We start from the raw sequence: 7,497 nt of genomic DNA, 5'->3' as shown, positions 1-7,497 counted from the left end.
ATAAGCAGATTTTTGGCTGGTTAAGGACTGTACTTGCAACGTATTTCAATTAATAAATTCTTAACTCGCCAATTTCTGCCACGTCACTCCTTCTTGGGGTGGTGCTTGAGCTTGAACCACTGCAACTTGATTGTTCTCTATCTTCTTAGTCAAGGTGGCTAGTTGTGCTGTAATTTTCTTATTTTGTGCCAACAGGGTATCTACAGAGTTATGTTCCAGCATCCCCTTCTTTTGGCCCCTTTTTGAAGCATAGAAGTAGTCTTTTTCAGCTACAATTTCAATGATATCTATGGCTTCCTCAATGGTCTTCTTCTTGTTGAGTGAACCCCCTGAAAAGTGGTCCACAACCTTCTTTGATTCATAGGTTAGTCCTTCATAAAAAATGTGGAGCTGAACCCATTCATTAAACATATTTGGTGGGCATTTTCTTGTTAAATCCTTGAACCTCTCCCAAGCCTCATAGAGTGTTTCACCATCTAGCTGTCTGAAGGTTTACACCTCAGCTCTTAGCCTGTTGATCCTCTGTGGAGGGTAAAATCTTGCTAGAAATTTGTTCACAACATCTTCCCATGTGGTTAGGCTCTCCTTGGGAAATGCTTCTAACCACTTTGTTGCCTTATCTCTGAGTGAGAAAGGTAACAAGAGTAGTTTGTAGGTGTCAAGGTGTACTCTATTAGATTTTACAGTATCACATATCCTCAAGAATGTGCTGAGATGTTGATTTAGATCTTCTTGGACACTTCCTCCATATGAACAATTATTCTGGATTAGTGTGATGAGTTGAGGTTTCAACTCAAAGTTGTTAGCATTAATTGTTTGCTTGAGGATGCTGCTGCCACAGTTTCCTAGATTTGGGTTGATGTAGGAGCCTAAGAATCTCCTCTCTTGCCCAGCTTGATTTCCAGCACCTCCTTCAACATTATCGTACACTTCGTCTTTCATTGCGGTTGTTAGATCTTCTTCCACTGTTTCTTCTCCAACTATGCCTTTGCCTCTAACCTCCCTCCTCAATCTAAGGAAGGTTCTCTCAGGTTCACTATCAAAAGAGGATGAAGGTTCTCCTCTTCTGCCTGTCATACACTTAATGTACAGCAAGTAAAGGACAAGTGAAAGAATCGCTTAATTAAGATTAGTGGTTAGCTTGGTTGATGCAATTAATCAAACATTTAGAAGAGTGAAAATATAAACACTGAATAGTAAAAAAATGATCCCAAAAAAAGAGAAAGAAAAACAGAGATTAGAAGGGAATTTAAAGATTACCAAAAAAAAAAGAAAAAGAAAACAACAAGGTAGATGAAAGTGCTTAATCTAGCTCTCCAATCAATTTAATCATTGTCAAATTCAAACCAATCCCCGACAACGGCGCCATAAAATTTGATGAGTTCGGATTCACTCCCCTCCTAATAAAATTGATGAGTCCGCTCTTTGGCAAGCGCACCAAAATTATCGTTAACTAATAACCCACAGTGGAGTGGGATCGTATCCACAGAGATTGGTAGATTGAAACAATTTTAATTAATGGGTGAATTAATTAAGCTTAGACAGAACAAGTTGTGAGTGCAGAAACATAAATGGTGGAAACATAAATGGCAAAAGAATAAATGAAAGCAATAAAGTGCAGAATTAGAAATGGCAAGAATGTAAAAAAGAGCGGGAATTTGCAGAATGTAAATGAAAGCTATAAAAGAATGGGAGAGATAAGAATGAGGGAATTCATTGAGATCAAGAGATATTGTCTCTTTGGATTAAATCCAGCTTATATCCTCTACAATCATGCAACTCATTAACCTCTTGGCAATCATGATTGATTGAGCCCTAATCCCTTGGTGACCCAATCTCTTAGATCTTGACCAATAGCCAATTCCTTGGTCTAATTGCTCATGAAGAGAGATATGCTTGGTCCCTGATTTTACCACACATCCTTGTAGGTCCAAGTAGAGGGAGGATTATATGTCACCATATCCAAATACCAAAACCCAGATTCTACTCAAGTTTGAGAAGAGATTTCTAGCATGGCTTCATGTTTCCTTTTCCAAGGTTCCCATGAAACCCATTTTGCATTCAATATCTTTTCCAAGATAATTGAACACTAAGCATGAAAATCGAAATCCCTTCTAGTAAATCAAAGAGAAGATGAAGAGAAGAAGAAATTCACTATCATTAATCCATCAAGTACAATAGAGCTCCCTCTCTCAATGAGAGGGAATTTAGCTACTCATAGCTCAGAAAGAAAGTACAAAAGATGGAAGAGATGAAGTGTAAAAAGTAAAAAACTCAAACTCCACAATCCCATTGAGATGGTGATCTGTGTATCCGTTCTTTGTATCTAATGCTTCCAAGGGTATTTATACTACTCCTAGATCTAAAAAATAAAGGAAATTACAAAAGTGAAAAGAAATTTACAATTTGAAGGGAAAAGAAACTCAACAAATATGATCTTCCAGCTGGCGTGTGACTGGCGTTCCCCTGGCGTGTCACGCTTTCTTCATTTCAAGCTTGGCGTGCCACACCTCACCCTCCAAGTGGCACGCCTTCCTCCATCACATCCCTGGCGCGCCATGCCTTCGAGCCAAAGTGGCACGCCCATGGCATTTTAATTGACCCAAGTATCTTGGCGTGCCACGCCTTCGAGCCAAAGTGGCACGCCCAAGCCATTTTTCACATCTTCATGCTTCTGGAAACTTGTACCAGCATGGGACGCCTAGGGTCTGGCATGCCACGCCCCTCTAAATGCTTCATCCTCTTGCTGACGTGCCATGCCTCATCATCCAAGTGGCACACCCAGTTCTAATGAGACTGGTGTGCCACGCCCTTCACTTGCCTTGGTTCCAAAGGTTGGCGTGCCATGCCTGGATGTTCAAGTGGCACGCCAAAGTGGGACAATTGAGCTGGCGTGCCACACCTTCGATACCAAGTGGCACTCCCAGCTTTGTTTGGCCTCCTTCAGTGTTGACGTGCCACGCTTGATCATTCAAGTGGCACGCCTTAGTGAGGCTTCTTGAGCTGGCGTGCCACGCCTTCGACACCAAGTGGCACGCCCAGCTTTTTGCTTTGCCTTCTTGTTCATTGGCGTGCCACGCCTGGTTGCTCAAGTGGCACGCCCAGACCTCATTAGCCTTCAACCGCTTCTCTGGATTGTTGTACCAGCATGCCACGCCATGTAGCTCAAGTGGCACGCCCATTCAATTATGGGTCTCTTAGGCTTGGCGTGCCACGCCTTGATCCTCAAGTGGCACGCCCAAGTGAATTCTGGAGCTGGCTTGCCACGCCTTCGACACAAAGTGGCACGCCCTAGTGATGACTCTTCTAGGTGATTAGTTGGAGTGCGATGCCCAGCTTCTGGCATGCCACGCCCCTTTGATGGTCTTCATTGTTGCTCTCTGGAATGTTGTACCAGCGTGCCATGCCCAGCTTCTGGCGTGCCATGCCAATACATGTTTTTGTGGCATTTGTTCCAAGTGGCACGCCTGCTTCACACGCCCACTTGTTTAGTTGTTTCCTTCCTATTTTTGATGTCTTTTTCGCCTGACATTCAACACAAACTAATTTCAAAGAAATGTACTATGATATTCATCAATTAAGGCATGAATTGCAATGATCAAATGAGATTATGCCTCTTTTATTGTCCTTTTTATGCAAGAAAAAGGGTAGATGATGTAAGTCATCAATACTCGACATGAAAAACCCGACCTGTGTCAAAGAAGTGCAACAACTCAATGGGCGACTGGCAGCCTTATCCAGCTTTCTAGCCGGATCAACCATAAAATCTCTCCCTTTCTACGCCACACTAAGGTAGGGAAAGAAGTTCGAATGGACACCGGAGTGCGAACAAGCCTTCTAGGATTTCAAAAGATTCCTGGGACAACGACCCATTCTTACCCGACCACGGGAAGGAGAAGCACTCATATTATACTTTGCAGTAGGAAGTTGGGCAGTAGCCTTAGCAATAGTCAGAGAAGACGAAAGTGGACAACAACCTATATACTTTATCAGTAAAGCACTATCAAAAGATAGAAAAGTTCGCATACACTCTCATATTAACCTCTCGACGACTTTGCCCATACTTCCAGGCTCACACCATCAAAGTTCGGACCAACCAGCCCATGAAAGGCATTTTGCAGAAAACATATTTAGCAGGAAGAATCCTACAGTGGGCAGTCTAATTGTTCAAATTCAATCTTCAATATAATGCTCGGACAGCCATCAAATCACAGTATATGGCTGACTTCATTGCAGAGTATACTGACACCCCGAAAATCCCCACAAATTGGAATCTCTATGTGGACGGCTCTTCAAATAAAATTGGAAGTGGAGCAGGTGTGATAATAGAAAGTAATCAGGGAACCCAAATCGAGCTCTCCTTGAAGTTTAAGTTCCCTGCTTCCAATAGTCAGGCTGAGTATGAGGTGCTATTGGCTGGTTTAAAACTGGCTAAAGAGGTCGGAGCCTAAAAACTAGTTATCTTCAGTGATTCACAGGTCATCACCTCACAAATAGCAGGGACCTACCAAGCCACAGATCCTGCCATGAAAAAGTACCTGGACAAAACCAGGGAACAACTCGGACAATTCTAGGAATATAAGATCCGATATATACCTCGAGAACAGAATGTTCAAGCTGACGCACTCTCAAAATTAGCCTGCACCAAACCAGGGGGCAATAATAGGAGCCTCATGCAGGAAATACTGCAAAACCCGTCAATCTTAGGAGAAGAAAAAATCCTAGCCATATCTGGTCAGGATCAAGGATGGATGACTCCCATAATCAGCTACCTCAAATTCGAGATACTCCCTACAGACAAGAAAGAGGCAAAGAGGTTAAAGCGAGAGGCACAGTATTACACCATCATAAATAATATCCTATACAAGAGAGGGATCTCGACGCCTCTACTAAAATGTGTGCCGACCTCTAACACAAAAGAGGTCTTGGAAGAAATACACAGTGGCACATGCGGCAACCATCTCGAAGCACGAGCTCTTGCCAAGAAAGTAATTCGAGCCGGATTCTTTTGGCCGACTTTGCAAAAAAACGCCATTGAGTTCGTTAAGTCATGTCCACCATGTCAAAAACATGCTAACTTCCATATCGCCCCACCAGAGGAACTCATCAGCATAACATCCCCTTGGCCATTTGCAAAGTGGGGATTTGACCTCCTCGGGCCCTTCCCCCAAGGATCGGGACAGGTCAAGTTTCTCATTGTAGGGGTAGATTAATTTACAAAATGGATTGAGAAAGAGCCCCTAGCCAATGCCACGGCGCAAAGAAGTCGAAAATTCCTATATAGAAATATTATCACAAGGTTTGGGGTCCCTTACTCCATCACCACAGACAATGGCACTCAATTCACAGACGCAGGCTTTAGAAAGTTGGTAGCCGACTTGAAAATAAAGCACCAATTCACATCCGTAGAACACCCACAGGCTAATGGACAAGCAGAAGCTGCCAATAAAGTCATACTAGCCGGGTTAAAACGGAGGCGACAGGACGCAAACGAAGCCTTGGCTGAAGAGCTCCCACAAGTCCTATGGGCATATCGGATAACTCCACATTCCACCACAAAGGAATCACCCTTCCGATTGGCTTATGGAATGGAGGCAATGATACCGGTAGAAGTTGAAGAAGGATCTCCCAGAACGATCCTCTACAGCGATGAAGCCAACTCCCAACTTCAAAAGGAAGAGCTCGACCAACTTCCGAAAGTCCGAGAAAGAGCTCGGATCAGAGAAGAAGCGTTAAAACGTCGTATGGCCTCAAGGTACAATCGAAAGGTAGTGCAGCAAAGCTTCGTCAACAATGACCTTATCTTAATCCAAAATGATATCGGAACAAGTCGACCCAGTGAGGGAAAGCTAGCGGCTAACTGGAAAGGACCCTACCGAGTCACAGAGGTGCTGGAAAAAGGCTACTACAAAGTGTCCGAACTCAAGGAGCGAGAGCTACCAAGGTCATGGCACGTGGTGGACAAAATTCTGATACAAGAGTTCCAGGTACTGTTAGAGAAGCTTTTTCTTTCCACAACTCCGTTCAACTTAACCAGCAAGTGTACTGGGTCACCCAAGTAATACCTTACGTGAGTAAGGGTCGATCCCACAGAGATTGTTGGTATGAAGCAAGCTATGGTCACCTTGTAAATCTCAGTTAGGCAAATTAAATTGGTTTATGATGAGTTCGAAAATTAATAATAAATAGAAAATAAAAAAGGGATAGAAATACTTATGTAAATCAATAGTGGAAATTTCAGATAAGCGTATGGAGATGCTGTGCTCCTCTTGAATCTCTACTTTCTTATTACATTCATCCAATCCTTCTTACTCCTTTCCATGGCAAGCTGTATGTAGGGCATCACCGTTGTCAATGGCTACATCTCATCCTCTCAGTGAAAATGTTCCTATGCTCTGTCACAGCACGGCTAATCATCTGTCGGTTCTCAATCAGGTTGGAATAGAATCCCTTGATTCTTTTGCGTTTGTCATCACGCCCAGCCTTCAGGAGTTTGAAGCTCGTCACAGTCATTCAATCCCAGAATCCTACTCAGAATACCACAGACAAGGTTTAGACTTTCTGGACTCTCATGAATGCCGCCATCTATCTAGCTTATACCACGAAGATTCTGTTGGGGAATCTAAGAGATATGCGCCTAGTCTAGAGTAGAACGGAAGTGGTTGTCAATCACGCGCGTTCATAGGTGAGAATGATGATGAGTGTCACGGATCATCACATTCATCAAGTTGAAGTGCAACGTATATCTTGGAATAAGAATAAAAGAGAATTGAATAAAAAGTAATAGTAATTGTATTGAAACCTGAGGTACAGCAGAGCTCCACACCCTTGATCTATGGTGTGCAGAAACTCCACTGTTGAAAATACATAAGTGAAAGGTTCAGGCATGGCCAAATGGCCAGCCCCCTAAAACGTGATCAATAGCCTCTTAAGATGAAGAATAAAACAAAACTGAGACCAAAGATGTCTAATACAATAGTAACTTATCCTATTTATACTAGACTAGCTACTAGGGTTTACATGAGTAAGTATTTGATGCATAAATTCACTTCCGGGGCCCACTTGGTGTATGTTTGGGCTGAGCTTGATCTATCCACGAGCTGAGGCTTTTCTTGGAGTTGAACTCTAAGTTATAACATGTTTTGGGCGTTCAACTCCGGATCATGACGTTTTTCTGGCGTTTAACTCCAGACAGCAGCATGTACTTGGCGTTCAACGCCAAGTTACGTCGTCAATTTCCGAATAAAGTATAGATTATTATATATTGCTGGAAAGCTCTGAATGTCTACTTTCCAACGCCGTTGAGAGCGCGCCAATTGGAGTTCTGTAGCTCCAGAAAATCCATTTCGAGTATAGGGAGGTCAGATTCCAACAGCATCAGCAGTCCTTTTGTCAGCCTTTTTCAGAGTTTTGCTCAAATCCCTCAATTTCAGCCAGAAATTACCTGAAATCACAGAAAAATACACAAACTCATAGTAAAGTCCAGAAATGTGAATT

At 42.9% G+C, this 7,497-nt stretch overlaps 1 non-coding gene across 1 annotated transcript; it reads left to right on the top strand.

Annotated features, from left to right (window-relative positions):
- Positions 1-405: 405 nt before the first annotated feature.
- LOC112718532 (small nucleolar RNA R71) lies at positions 406-513 on the top strand. Its single transcript, XR_003160868.1, has one exon. It is a non-coding gene; the product is annotated as a small nucleolar RNA R71 (small nucleolar RNA).
- Positions 514-7,497: the final 6,984 nt, after the last annotated feature.

Source organism: Arachis hypogaea, chromosome 10 (genome assembly GCF_003086295.3).
Source record: "Arachis hypogaea cultivar Tifrunner chromosome 10, arahy.Tifrunner.gnm2.J5K5, whole genome shotgun sequence".
NCBI lineage: Eukaryota > Viridiplantae > Streptophyta > Magnoliopsida > Fabales > Fabaceae > Arachis > Arachis hypogaea.
Note: the sequence above shows the minus strand (reverse complement) of the source record. Positions and strands in the feature narration are given on the sequence as shown.